Source organism: Quercus robur, chromosome 12 (genome assembly GCF_932294415.1).
Source record: "Quercus robur chromosome 12, dhQueRobu3.1, whole genome shotgun sequence".
NCBI lineage: Eukaryota > Viridiplantae > Streptophyta > Magnoliopsida > Fagales > Fagaceae > Quercus > Quercus robur.
In genome coordinates this window covers 33,363,089-33,377,277 of record NC_065545.1, presented here as the reverse complement: position 1 = coordinate 33,377,277, position 14,189 = coordinate 33,363,089, and positions in this window count along the sequence as shown.

Sequence of the window (14,189 nt, the reverse complement as noted above, 5' to 3'; positions counted from 1 at the left end):
CTAGTTTATGACACAAAATTCATCATTCCATTCAATTGTGCACATTGATTGATTATCTAATCTGCCTTGTGTTTTACGAGTTTGACATCATGAAAGGAGTTTTATATTCTACATCATCGATTTTATCGTTAAGTCCATCTTTCAGCATGTCTGAAGCTTTGTAGTCTCCTCTAGGCGTCTCTATACATGCTATCGTTAGTTCCTGTCATTAAAGATGTTAGAAATATTGAATGATTGTATTGTATTTCATAATCAAAGAATATACATGAGTGCCTTTATATAGGAGGCATATGTGTGCGATACAAGTAAATATGTGTGCATTACAAGTAAAAGCGTAGTACAAGAATGTGTGCTATACAAGTAATCTAGCTGGGCCTAAAACCCATAACACAATATACGTTAACAGCCCCCCTCAAACTCAAGGTGGATGTGAGACCAGCTTGAGGTTGTCAACCAAATCACGAGTGCATCCCTTAGGAAGTGACTTGGTGAAGATATCTGCAAGTTGATCTTTGGAGGAGACTGAGAAAAGCTTGAGAGCACCATGGACAAGATGATAACAGATAAAATGACTATCAATCTCGATGTGTTTAGTCTGTTCATGGAAGACATCATTGTGAGTAATATGAATGACACTCTGGTTGTCATAATAAAGAGGAGTAGCAGAGGATGTAGACACACCTAAATTCTTAAGAAACCATCGTAGCCAAAGGAACTCAGATGTGGTATCAACAAGGGCACGATATTCTGCTTCAGTACTAGAGCGGACCACAAAAGTTTAAAGCAATAACCCGTAGTGGACCTGCAATCAGTGGGATCTCCTACCCAATCAGCATCAGAGAATGCACGGAGTACAAGAGGAGACTGAGCTGAGTAGAAAAGGCCATGGAAGAGAGTGCCCTTCAAGTATCGAAGAATGTGCAGAACAACAACATAGTGAGTTGATTGTGGAGCAGACAGATACTGGCTCACCTGATGAACAGCATAGGATATGTCTGGACGAGTAACTGTGGGATAAATTAGGCTGCCAACCAATCATCTGTAAAGAGAAGGATTAGACAATGGTTTCCCCTCTGAGGGTGTCAGATGCACATTAAGTTCAACTGGAGTGTCAACAGTCTTGCTGTCAGTGAGTCCAGCTCGAGACAAAAGGTCTGAAGCATACTTGACTTGAGTAATATAAAGGCCATCTGTGGAATGAGTAATTTCAAGACCTAAGAAATAGCTGAGATGTCCAAGATCTTTCATCTCAAACTGCTGACTGAGAAAATCATTGAGTTCTTGACTGCCACTGAGGTCATCACCAGTTATGATTATATCATCCACATATAGGAGAAGCAAAATGGTGCCTTTTTCAGTGCAACAAAGAAATAAGACAGAATCATACGAACTGGCAGTGTAATCCAAGCGATAGATAGTGGAGCTGAACTTGGCAAACCAAGCTCGTAGAGCTTGTTTAAGACCATAAAGTTCACGTCGAAGGCAACAAACCTTGTTTGATTCAACAGAGAGACTAGGAGGAGGTTGTATATAGACTTCTTCACTCAGATCCCCATTAAGGAAGGCATTTTTAACATCCATCTGAAAAAAGATCCCATTTACTAGCAGCAGCAACAACTAAGAGGGCATGAACAGATGAGATACAAGCAACTGGAGCAAAGGTCTCTTCATAATTAATCTCATACTCCTGTGTAAAACCTTTTGCAACAAGACGAGCCTTGTAGTGCCCAACGAACCCATCAGAGCGAGTCTTGATCTTATAGATCTACTTATAACCAACCATTGACTATCCAGGAGGGAGAGTGACCAGATCCCAAGTATGGTTTTTGGTTAATGCATTAAGTTCCTCTTTCATTGCAATCTGTCATAAAGGGTCAGTGGAGGCCTCACGATAGGTGTGAGGCTCGTGAAGTGTGGCAAAGGCAGTGTAACAATGATAGTTAAGTAAATGAGTAGGAATGGATCTTACCCGGGTGGAATGGCGAGGTGGAATGTCTTGTGGAGGATCTTTAGGTGGAGCAGGAGCCGGGGACCCAGGCTTAAGGTGGGGTAGCTTATCATCAACCTGTTCATCTTCAACCTGTTTAGGAGAAGCATAAAAAATATCTTGAGGTTGAATAGAGAAGTCCAAAGGAGGATCAAAAGTATTTGTAGAAGGAACAAGAGACTTATCTAGAAAGGCTTCTAAAACAAAGGAGGTAGTCAAGGAAGAACAAAAGTGAGAGAGTTCAACAAACAATCGATGTTCCCAAAAGACAACATTACAAGAAACACGAAGACGATGAGAGATAGGATCATAACACTTATACATTTTTTGAGTTTCACCATAACCAAGGAAAGAACAAAGTCTAGATCGAGACTCAAGTTTGTTGTGCTCATGAGGCTGAAGAAGAACGAAACAAGTAGATCCAAAGAAGCGAAGGTGATGATAGTCAGGGGGTGACCCAAAGAGACGCTCATACAGAGTCTGATTATGAATGACAGCGCTTGGAATGCGATTAATCGCATGAACAACATGAAGAGAAGTTTCACCCCAAATGGGGCAGGAACTTTGATAGAAAGAAGAAGAGTACGAACAGTGTCAAGAATATGACGAAGTTTTCTTTCGGCTCGACCATTTTGCTGAGAGGTACCTAGACAAGTTAGATGATGTACAGTGCCATAGGAATGTAACAGAGCTTGAAACGCATATTGAGTACATTCAAGAGCATTATCAGATCGAAAAGTTTTGATACGTTTAGAGAATTGTGTTTCAACCATTTTTGCAAAGTTGCTGTATATTGGTAAAATTTCAGAACGAGATTTCATAGGAAAGATCCAACTATAACGAGAATAATCATCAATAAAAACAACAAAATAACGAGATCCACCAATACTAGCAACAGGAGAAGGTCCCCAACCATCAGAATGAATTAACTCAAAAATACTATTAGAAATGGATTCACTGTCATTGAAAGGCAAAACTAGCTGTTTTCCTAACTGACATGAATTACAATCAAAATTGTCTTTGGACACAGAGCCCAACAGACCCTTAAAAGCTAACTGTTGTACCCGAGAAGATGGTGTATGACCAAGACGAGAATGCCAAAGTGCGAGAGATGGTAAGGAAGAAATTGCAGTAGCAACAGAAATATGAGCAACAGGTGGAAGATGAAGATTGTCCACGGGAAACATACGCCTAACTCTAAGACTGGGCCCAAGCTCTTGCCCCGTCCTTGAATCCTGCACAATACACCCGGAATAGTAAAAAATAAGGCAATAACCTAGTTCATCTAATTGTCCCACATAGCACAAATTATAGGATAGGTCAGGTACATGGAAGACTCCAGGAACAGAGAGGTTGAAGGTCGAAACAAAACCTATACTATTCCCATGCATGGTGGAGCCATCAACTATATGAATATTTAGAGGATGTGGTGTAGGGTCAAGTTTGGAGAATAAGGACGAGTAAGGTGTCATGTGATTGCAACAGGCAGAATCAAAAAGCCAAGTTTGAGACTTACCGGGAAGAACTGAAAGAGTAGTGGAAAGATATGCATTACCAGCCATACGAACAGCTTGAGCTATGAACTCCTGTAGTTCAATGGGGGAGAGGTTGATAGTGGATCCAGAAGACTGGGACTCAGCTGAAATGGAAGCCATCAGTGGAGTAGGCTCAGTATTAGCAACAGCAACAGTAGATTTGTTGTGGCAGTAACAAATCTCAATGGTGTGGCCAAGACGCTTGTAATAGTTGCAAAACTTTTTGTTGGTCTGCTTGCGACGATTACTAGAGCCAGAGGAATCACCTAATTGCTGAGGTTGCTCTATGGGTGGAGCAGAAGGAGTAATAGCCAAAACATTGAACTTATTCTGGGCTTAAAGGGTTGCAAGATGAGCTTCATCTCTAACCAACTCATTCACAACAGTATCAAGAGAGGGAGTAGGACAGTGATTTAGAAACTGACCTCGAATGGGCTCAAAGTCCTTGTGAAGTGACATCAGGAATTCATAGAGGCGAAATTCATCTCTAATGGAAGCATATTGCTGAGCATCCTTTGAGCATGCCCAAGTTGGATCAGAAAGGTCAATTTAGTCCCAAATGAAGCGAAGTTGATCATAGTAGTCATTGATGGATTGCCCTGGTTCTTGCCTGAGTTGATGCAATTCAACTATTAACTGGATCCGTGAGTAGTGGACTACCTTTTGGCCAACATATCCCATGCTGATTTTGCATCATTAAAGCTGCCCAACAGATTGGAGATGGAGGGAATGGAAGTATTCCGAATCCATGTGAAGATCATATGGTTGTGACTATCCCATTCAATCATGCGACCAAGGAAGGCGGCATCTTCTTCACTTGCTCCCTTGACAGGAATAGTGATTGCACCAGTACAATAATGCTAGAGCATGCGACCCTTAAGAAAACTGCGCATAGCTTGAGACCAAGATAAGTAATTCTTATTCCCCTCCAATATAGTATTGATGGGGCGAGAAAGAAAAATATCATTTTTATCCATTTAGAGACACAATTTGCAAAAACAGATTGCAAAAATGAAATCTACGCGAAAAACTGGATAAGGAGAACCTGGACTGCAAAAGTCAACCCTGGAGAAAAGTTAACAGCCAAAGTCAACGACTGGTCAAAGTCAACAGTCAAAAGTCAAGGCAGTCAACGGTTAGTGGATGACGTTAGCAAGATGACGTGGAGATGACGTCAGCAGATGACTGGATGCTGACGTAAGCTAGGGTTGATATGGCATTGGTGACGTTAGCTGGAGCTGAGGACGGTGCGTGAGGCGCGTGGGGCGCATGGGATTTGACGTAGAAGCTTGGGGTGGCGCGTGAGGGTGCATGTGGTCTCCGATGATTGCGAGGCTTCCACCGAAGTGTAGATCGGCGCAAGACGATCTCAGTGATACCTCCAGAAATGTGATCGGAGCAATATTTGCGGCGGTGATGACACGTGCAGTGATCTGTGCGGTGTAGGACTCCTCAACGACAGCGGTTGTAGGTCCGGAACCCAAAGACAACGGCTGGAAGACGTCAGAGGTTCAACGGCGAGAGGTTGCGGCGACTGTTGTGATGGCGGAAGCGATGTTGAGAATGGAGTAACACCAATAAAGACAAGACTGCTAAGAAAAGGTTAGAGCAGTGGCTTTGATACCATGTTAGAAATATTGAATGATTGTAATGTATTTCATAATCAAAGAATATACATGAGTGCCTTTATATAGAAGACATATGTGTGCGGTACAAGTAAATATGTGTGCTGTACAAATAAGAGTGTAGTATAAGAATGTGTGCTATACAAGTAATCTAGCTAGACCTAAAGCCCATAACACAATACACGTTAACAAAAGAATTTGTAAAACTCACAATAAAATCTTCAATTATATGCCTCATCTCAGCCACCTTTTTTTGATGGCCTTGATTTCCTCTACCCAACTCTTATTATACCCAACCATAGCTTAAAGCTGCAACCTTTAACTCAAATCTAATTTTATTGCTTGGATCTAATATATGATCAATATTCTATCCAAACCAATGACAATATGTAACATGTGATACATACTAGTCGACAACCCGTATAATATTAATGCACGAAAAAATATGACATAATACGATTTCTTCATATTTTATTATTATTTTTGTCTAACCATAAAATTTGATAATTCTAATAGTTGTTAATATACATTTATTATGATTGTGTTTGTATACGAAACTATATTATTCTACTATTTAAAGGGTATAATTGTCCAAGATTTTAATGGAGAATTTAAATATAGAATATAATTAAAATAAATAAATTTAAAATAATGATATGTAAAATTATGAGGCCTCTTATGTGGCACAATATTATAAAGTCAACTAAAATTCAAATTGCTTCATTTTATCTATACTAGCCCGGCTCATTGACGACCCTTAGTAATACACAAGAAAATATAACATAATTTGATTTCTTCATTTTTTATTATTATTTTTGTCTATCTATGAAATTTGATAATTCTAATAGTTATTAATATACATTTATTAGAGCATTCTTATCAAACCTTTCAAATGCTAAAAATCTTATTTTTTTAGCATTTTTAACCCAAAAGCTTGCTCCATCAAATGTTCTAAATGGTATAATTTTTGCAATTGATGAACAGTGCAATCTCATATTTGAGACTGCACTGTTCACCAATGGTAAACCATATATTATTTTTTTATTCAGTGGGGTCCACTGAGAAGAAATAGAGGAGAGAGAGGAGAAATAAAAAATTATTAAAAAATAATAAAGAAACATTATTTAAATGAAATGGTAAAAAAAATAGAAGTTTTGATATAGGTGGTATTGTAAAGTGGTGTGTTAAATGTTATAAAATTGAGTTTTGAGATGCTAAATGCTATATTTTTTGACATGTTTGATGAGAATGCTCTTATGATTTTGTTTGTATATGAAACTATATTATTCTACTATTTAAAGGGTATAATTTTCCAAGATTTTGATGGAGAGTTTAAATATAGAATATAATTAAAAATATATATTAAAATAATGATATGTAAAATTATGAGTCCCCAAAAGTTTATGTGGCACAATATTATAAAGTTAATTAAAATTAAAATTGCTTTGTTTTATATATACTGGCATACAACCCATGCAAACGCATGGGTGCATTTAAAATTAAACACAAATTTTATTATAATAATATAAATAATTAGTCAATTTTTTTTTTTTTAATTTTAAAAATAGCATGTGTAAGGACCAGATTTGGGATCTTGGCCCAAGGTATGAATGGACTTAGGCCCAAAAAGCCCAAAACAATGAATTTATAGAGAATGAGTTAGAAAACTGGGTTTTAGTTAACCAAACAACAAGTTAGGTAGGTTTGATGACAAAAGAATGAAAATACACAAGTGTAAACTAAAGAAAAAACGTCATCGGCGAAGTCCAATGACACTAGTTTTTATATATAATGTTCTTAGGTAATGTTACAAGCCTAGTTCTAGATTGCTACAATGTTTTTTCCTGATTTTTCCGATCCCTTCCTCATGGGAGGTCTCTTACATTATATAGCTCCCTTTGGACCATCTTAATCCTACATTTGTTGATCATTTGAGCCCTTACTTGAGTACCTGTCCCATCAGACACCCTCTTTGACTTTCTCTAAGTTGTGATTGCCAAGGTAGCACTGTTCAGGGGTCTTCTCCACATAAATGCGACTAAAAGAGTAGTTGTAGTGCGTTTAATGCGGTGGTAACAACTTTCCCTTAGATATTTTTGAGTTCCCATCACCCTGGTACATTTATGATGCACGTTCCTGTCGCTGGAGCTTCCTGGAAGGTCACCTTAATTATCATGATACATACTGGAGTTGTTCCTAGTTTATCCGTGGAGATGTTTCTCCTCAAACCACCTTCCACTCATTCCCCACTTATGAGGCTTTAAACTGGAATTATCCATAGCTATTTATTCCTTCTCGAACCATTCGTGTCCTTGGACCAAGCCCGAGGCCCAATATACACTTTAGGCTCTTAACCCTACAGCATGTAACACATGCATATGTATAAATACATTTAAAATTAAACACAAATTTTTTTCATAAAAATATAAATAATTAGTCAAATTATTTTTTTTTAAAAGTAAATGAAATTAGTCATATATTAAAATTCTTACATAAATTTAATACTACTTGTGGGGCCCAATGATTTATGGGCCCGGCCCGCCTTGCTCATGGGGAGTCCACAGGCCCAAGCCGAAGAAGGCCATGGCCCAAGCTCAAAATAAGAAGCACAAAATGGCCCGGAGATACAGCCGAGGACAGCTTGGTCCTCGGCAGACCCAAAGTCTCATTGATGAAAGTGGTATACGAGCAAACTTTAAGGATCAGAAAATATCTCAGGGAAGTTGTCCTTAATACCCTTCACTGATAAGACTCTACACCTGACAGCACCTGATTCTTAGGCTTTATTAACCATCCCCACAATTCCGGGATTAGACTGACGGGACAAATATCAGTCCTGGAAAAGTTGACCCTACACGTGGACGAGGGATAACGAACGTAGGCTAGTATAAAATAGAAGATAAACTAATCAGAAAGGGATCCCCCCATCTCACTTCCTGGGAAAAACTCCAGGGATGAGAATGACCGGACAATATATGTACACCACCACGAAAAACCCACCGCCGGGTAACCGGAGAAAGACATTAGTGCTCCTCGGACATGATCCGAGGAGTCCAATCCTTCAAGTTACAAAGTTGTAGGGCTTGGATATCCAGGCTGAAGCCTTTTCTTATCTGAGTTTCCCTAAAGTCCGGTTTGGACCAACGCCCCGTGACCAGACGCTAGCCTTTTAAGCCCACTCTCTACAAATCTTATTGTGAGGGATCCTTCACGTGCGAGCCCAACGTCATTGTTGGGCCGATTGAGAATCGTGTCCCTACAATTGGCGCCGTCTGTGGGAAGGCTTGCGCGTTGGCACGGGTGGCGCATGAGTCAACTCTCTAGCAAGCAGAGATTCGCGAGTTTTTCCCATCTCCGGCGACGTGCAGTTGTTGCTCTGACATAAGTTTCTGCTAGGGGCTACGCCTTGCACTGCTAACGGCGCGGGCAGCTCTAGGGGCTTCCGGCCCCAAGCCAATTCTCCCTTCCCTGGCCTAGGGGTTAACCTTCGAAAAATAAATAAATATAGAGAAAAAATTACTTAAAAAGATATCTTACAAGTTCTGGACAGAACCAAGGCCTTGTATGGTCCTCGGACCCAAGCCTATGGGGAAACCAAGTACAAAAAAGATATCTTACAAGTTCTGGACAGAACCAAGGCCTTGTATGGTCCTCGGACCCAAGCCTATGGGGAAACCAAGTACAAAAAAGATATCTTACAAGTTCTGGACAGAACCAAGGCCTTGTATGGTCCTCGGACCCAAGCCTATGGGGAAACCAAGTACAAAAAAGATATCTTACAAGTTCTGGACAGAACCAAGGCCTTGTATGGTCCTCAGACCCAAGCCTATGGGGAAACCAAGTACAAAAAAGATATCTTACAAGTTCTGGACAGAACCAAGGCCTTGTATGGTCCTCGGACCCAAGCCTATGGGGAAACCAAGTACAAAAAAGATATCTTACAAGTTCTGGACAGAACCAAGGCCTTATATGGTCCTCGGACCCAAGCCTATGGGGAAACCAAGTACAAAAAAGAAATCTTACAAGTTTTGGACAGAACCAAGGACTTGCATGGTCCTCGGACTCAAGCCTATGGGGAAACCAAGTACACAAAAGCACAATCGAAGTTCCCTACTTCCCAGTCGACTGCTCGCATGGATTATTTAGAGATTATCAGTCTTGGACGGTATTCACGCGCTTATCACAGCATATTCAACTGTTACCCCGGTTAGTTTCCTAAGTTTGATTTACTATGAATTATCGATATAATGCCTGGTAGTATTGGTAAATTAGAGCTAGTTAGATTATGTTTCAAGGTATCTTGCTCTAAATATTCTTGAAGAAACACACCCATGAAGCACACCCATTCACAAAGTAGTGTTGCCAAAAGATCAGTACTCAAAACATGTAAATAAATTTCTATTTTTACTAAAACAAAGAAATAGTACAGCGTACAATGAAAAGCTGGAATCAGCTTATGTTAAAGCTCACTACGTAACTGAATAGGAAGATACAAGAAAAAATATATAAAACAAAGCCGAGGAGGTGGCACAGAAAAGAGGTTGGCTACTGCTTCAAGACCTCGTTCTTCCTCAGTGCTTTTACATGCCCATAACTCAGGCAGCAAAAGAACCCAGCCTGGGGCCCGCAACCTCGAAGCTTTAGAGTGCAGAGAGAACCCAACTTGAGCCTGACACCGCTGAAGGAAAGGTGCAGGGAGCCGGAAGTTGAGGGGTTTTCTCTAAATATTTGCCTGCCACAAGGCAGAGGCGCTGATGGCGGAGAATCTTTCTTCTGACACACCAAAATTCAGGCATGAACAGAACATGCTTCGGATTTTGACTAAAAGGGGGAGAAACACCCTTTCCCCTCTGTCGAAGCGGAGTATTCTCTTGAGTTTATGCTTCTTGTGCCCGTACCTCACTACTTTGAGTCTCAGGAGGACACGGCGCCTCCGTGGCGGAAAGAATTCTTTTTCCTCAACCCTCGCCTCAAACATGATATACTAAGGGAGGAAACTGAAGGACTTATGCGAAGGAAAAACACCTTTCTCTCCTATTTATTTAAAAGGTAAGGTGGTGGCATTTAATTCTCGCAGCATCCCAAGGAACGCTACAGACAAAATGACTCTGGCTCAACTTCCAACGTCAACTGCAACCACAAGATTAAAGAAGCCTCGTAAAGGCGCACCTCGAACATTGGGACGTCGGAGAGTACCACGTGGCCAAAGGTTGTGGAGATACCTCTTAATTCGTGGGCTTAGTGATTTCGCGGCCCAGGCCCGCTCTGCATGAGGGCCCAGGGGCTATAGCCCACGCCAAGAAATAGCTGTTGCCGAGGACAACCCCTGCTCGGCGCCTCGTGAAATATCTGAAGAAAGGGAGAATCTGAACTCAAAAAGTTTTGGACAGAACCTAGGACTTGCATGGTCCTCGAACTCAAACCTATGGGGAAACCAAGTACACAAAAAATAATAATAATAATAATAATAATAAGTTTTGGACAGAACCTAGGACTTGCATGGTCCTCGGACTCAAGCCTATGGGGAAACCAAGTACACAAAAGAAAAAACATAAGTTTTGGACAGAACCTAGGACTTGCATGATCCTCGGACTCAAGCCTATGGGGAAACCAAGTACACAAAAGAAAAAACATAAGTTTTGGACAGAACCTAAGACTTGCATGGTCCTCGGACTCAAGCTATGAGGAAACTAACTACTCGGATGGGGAGGGTTCTCGGCTTAAATACTGTAAAAGGTTAAGGCCAGTGTGTTAAGAAGATGGCGAAATGACCCAATGTTCATTAGCTTAAGGAAACTGCTCATTTGGCGGGTGACATGTCCTCGGGTAGTTACTTCCTATACCGTATCGAGCACTTAGTCCCCATCTCGGCTAATTTTAAGGTGAGTTTCGTCCCTCACTGGTCGGCATTGCTATGTCAAATAATTTTATTAAAGTTATGATGACATCTTTTTATTAGCAAATATTTTAGCCTTAGTTGTCATTGATTCAAATGCTATATTATTGTGCCGAGCAGCGCTTGTAAACTTGTAAAAACATAAAAACAGAACATGCGAAGTAAAGTAACAGCAACTTTTATTAATATGAAAAATCACTACAACGTACAAAGAAGGGCTTAAACAAGCTTATACAAAAATGAATTGCCAAAGCAACAATAGCATCCGCAATACAGATAAATAAACAGTCAGATGTCTTTCAAACTCGCCTTCAAAGTCTCTCCAATCTCTGCCTCAGTACTGCTCATATCAGGAGAAGAACCTTCTTTAGAAAAAGATGAAGGAGAAGGAAGAAGAATTGGAACACATGGAAGCACTTCAGCAAGCTCTTGTCATCAAGGAGCGCAAAGGAAGAAGAGGATGGAGGAGATGAATGAGGAAGATGGAGGAGATGAATGAAGAAGATGGAGGACATGAGTAAGAATGAGGAGAAGAAGAGGGAAAAGGTGAGAAGAAAGAAAGAGAGGTAAAGGGTGGCGCCAGTGAACGAAGAGAGGAAGAAGCAGGGGCATTTAGTCCATGCCCCAACCCTGACTCCTAACACACTGGGGCCATGTTAGATATGCTCATGAGAGAGCGGGTGGTGGTGATAATGGATGGCTTTGACTCAGTCACACCGAAAGTGAGATGTGACTAGTCCCTGCTTCGGATTTTGGCTAAAAGGAAGGGGAGACAAATCTTGAGTCTCCGCCATCCTTACCCTGACCGAGCCATCTCGAGCTTTATTAAGACATGGTGTTTTTGGGAATGGGATGGTTTATTCATGGCTGACAACTGTGCTGAACGTATTATCGGATAAGGTATAACCAGAGAGAGGAAGTGGACTCTGGGAGGAATCTAAGGGACTCAGGTATGAGAAAATCAGCTTTTGTCTTCTCTCTTTATATAGGGGACGAAGAGGAGAGTACTTAGTGTTTGCAGATCTCCAAGGAGATCTGCAAACATGGATACGCCCGTTTCATTCCCCCACGCCATCAAAACCGTTGAATTTGGGAGGTCTCGTAAAAGAAAGATATTAAGGGCATGCTTCGGATAACCAAACGGCATAAACGCGTAGAGCGCAAATTGAGGGAAACGTCTTGTAGGCCGGCACATTCCCTGGGGAGGTGAAGAGCCACCAGCGTCGGTCAAGGGCTGAAATAAATGAGCCATAATAAAGGCTCGGTATTACCAAAACCCACCTTTCCAACCAAGATATTGGACAGCAGGGTTTTGAGGGGCTATTGTGGGGCCCAATGATTTATGGGCCCGACCCGCCTTGCTCATGGGGAGTCCACAGGCCCAAGCCGAAGAAGGCCATGGCCCAAGCTCAAAATAAGAAGCACAAAATGGCCCGGAGATACAGCCGAGGACAGCTTAGTCCTCGGCAGACCAAAGTCTCATTGATGAAAGTGGTATACGAGCAAACTTTAAGGATCAGAAAATATCTCAGGGAAGTTGTCCTTAATACCCTTCACTGATAAGACTCTACACCTGACAGAACCTGATTCTTAGGCTTTATTAACCATCCCCACAATTCCGGGATTAGACTGACGGGACAAATATCAGTCCTGGAAAAGTTGACCCTACACGTGGACGAGGGATAACGAACGTAGGCTAGTATAAAATAGAAGATAAACTAATCAGAAAGGGATCCCCCCATCTCACTTCCTGGGAAAAACTCCAGGGATAAGAATGACCGGACAATATATGTACACCACCACGAAAAACCCCCCGCCGGGTAACCGGAGAAAGACATTAGTGCTCCTCGGACATGATCCGAGGAGTCCAATCCCTCAAGTTACAAAGTTGTAGGGCTTGGATATCCAGGCTGAAGCCTTTTCTTATCTGAGTTTCCCTAAAGTCCGGTTTGGACCAACGCCCCGTGACCAGACGCTAGCCTTTTAAGCCCACTCTCTACAAATCTTATTGTGAGGGATCCTTCACGTGCGAGCCCAACGTCATTGTTGGGCCGATTGAGAATCGTGTCCCTACACTACTTATGATAATTTTTTTTTTCTAATTTTTAATAAGATAGAATATGTAGTGATTTTTGCTGTGCAGTGATTTTTATTGAGTATATGTGATTGGTTTTTTTTATTTTTTATTTTTTATAAATTTAAATTTTATAGTTCATTAATATTAGATTCTTAGTATTTTGCACTCATTAACTCACTTGACACAAAAATTAAAAAACTTATGTGGATAATTATGGTGTGGCCCCACATAAATTTAGACACATGGTGCAAAATTGGATTCTAATTTTAAGTTCTAATTAGAATCCAATTTTGCAACATGGCTTTTGAGTGGAGTTTATGATGTGTCTTTGTATTAGAACTTCTTTTCCTCTCCCTTGTGTGAGTTTGTTTCTCAAAAAAAAAAAAAAAAAGATAATTGTCCTACATTACTTAAGAGAGTGTGTTGTATGTAGTATAACTTGCTCCACACTCTCTTAAAAGTTACAATGGCTTTTGAGTGGAGTTTGTGATGTGTCTTTGTGTTATAACTTCTTTCTCTCTTCTTTGTGTGTATGTGTGTTTTTGTTTCTCAAAAAAAAAAAAAAAAAAAAAAAATTCAAGTTCTAATTGAACTTTCTCTAAGCTTTACCTATTAATATATATATATATATATATATAGAGAGAGAGAGAGAGAGAGAGAGAGAGAGAGAGAGAGAGAGAGAGAGAGAGAGAGAGAGAGAGAGAGAGAGAGAGATTAAATTAATAGGGACTAATAAATAAAAAGAAAAATTGAAAAAAAAATTATAAATGAACATACCTAATTTAATTAGAATTTGTTTAGAGAATATTAATCCAAGTTCGTTAGAATTTGTTTATTGTTGGTTGCTTTATACAAAAGATGGTGAGTTATAATTAGCTTAAACTTACATAATTTAGTATTGTTAAAAGAAATATATTAGGATGATGACCAAAAAAAAAAAATTTTAGATTTTTAAAAGTTTATATGACAATATTAGAAGTTATCAAAATGTCAAAGACTTTAATTTTAAATTATTATACAAATATAGAATAAATAAATAAAAATATAGCTATTGTAGTGGTATAGGTCT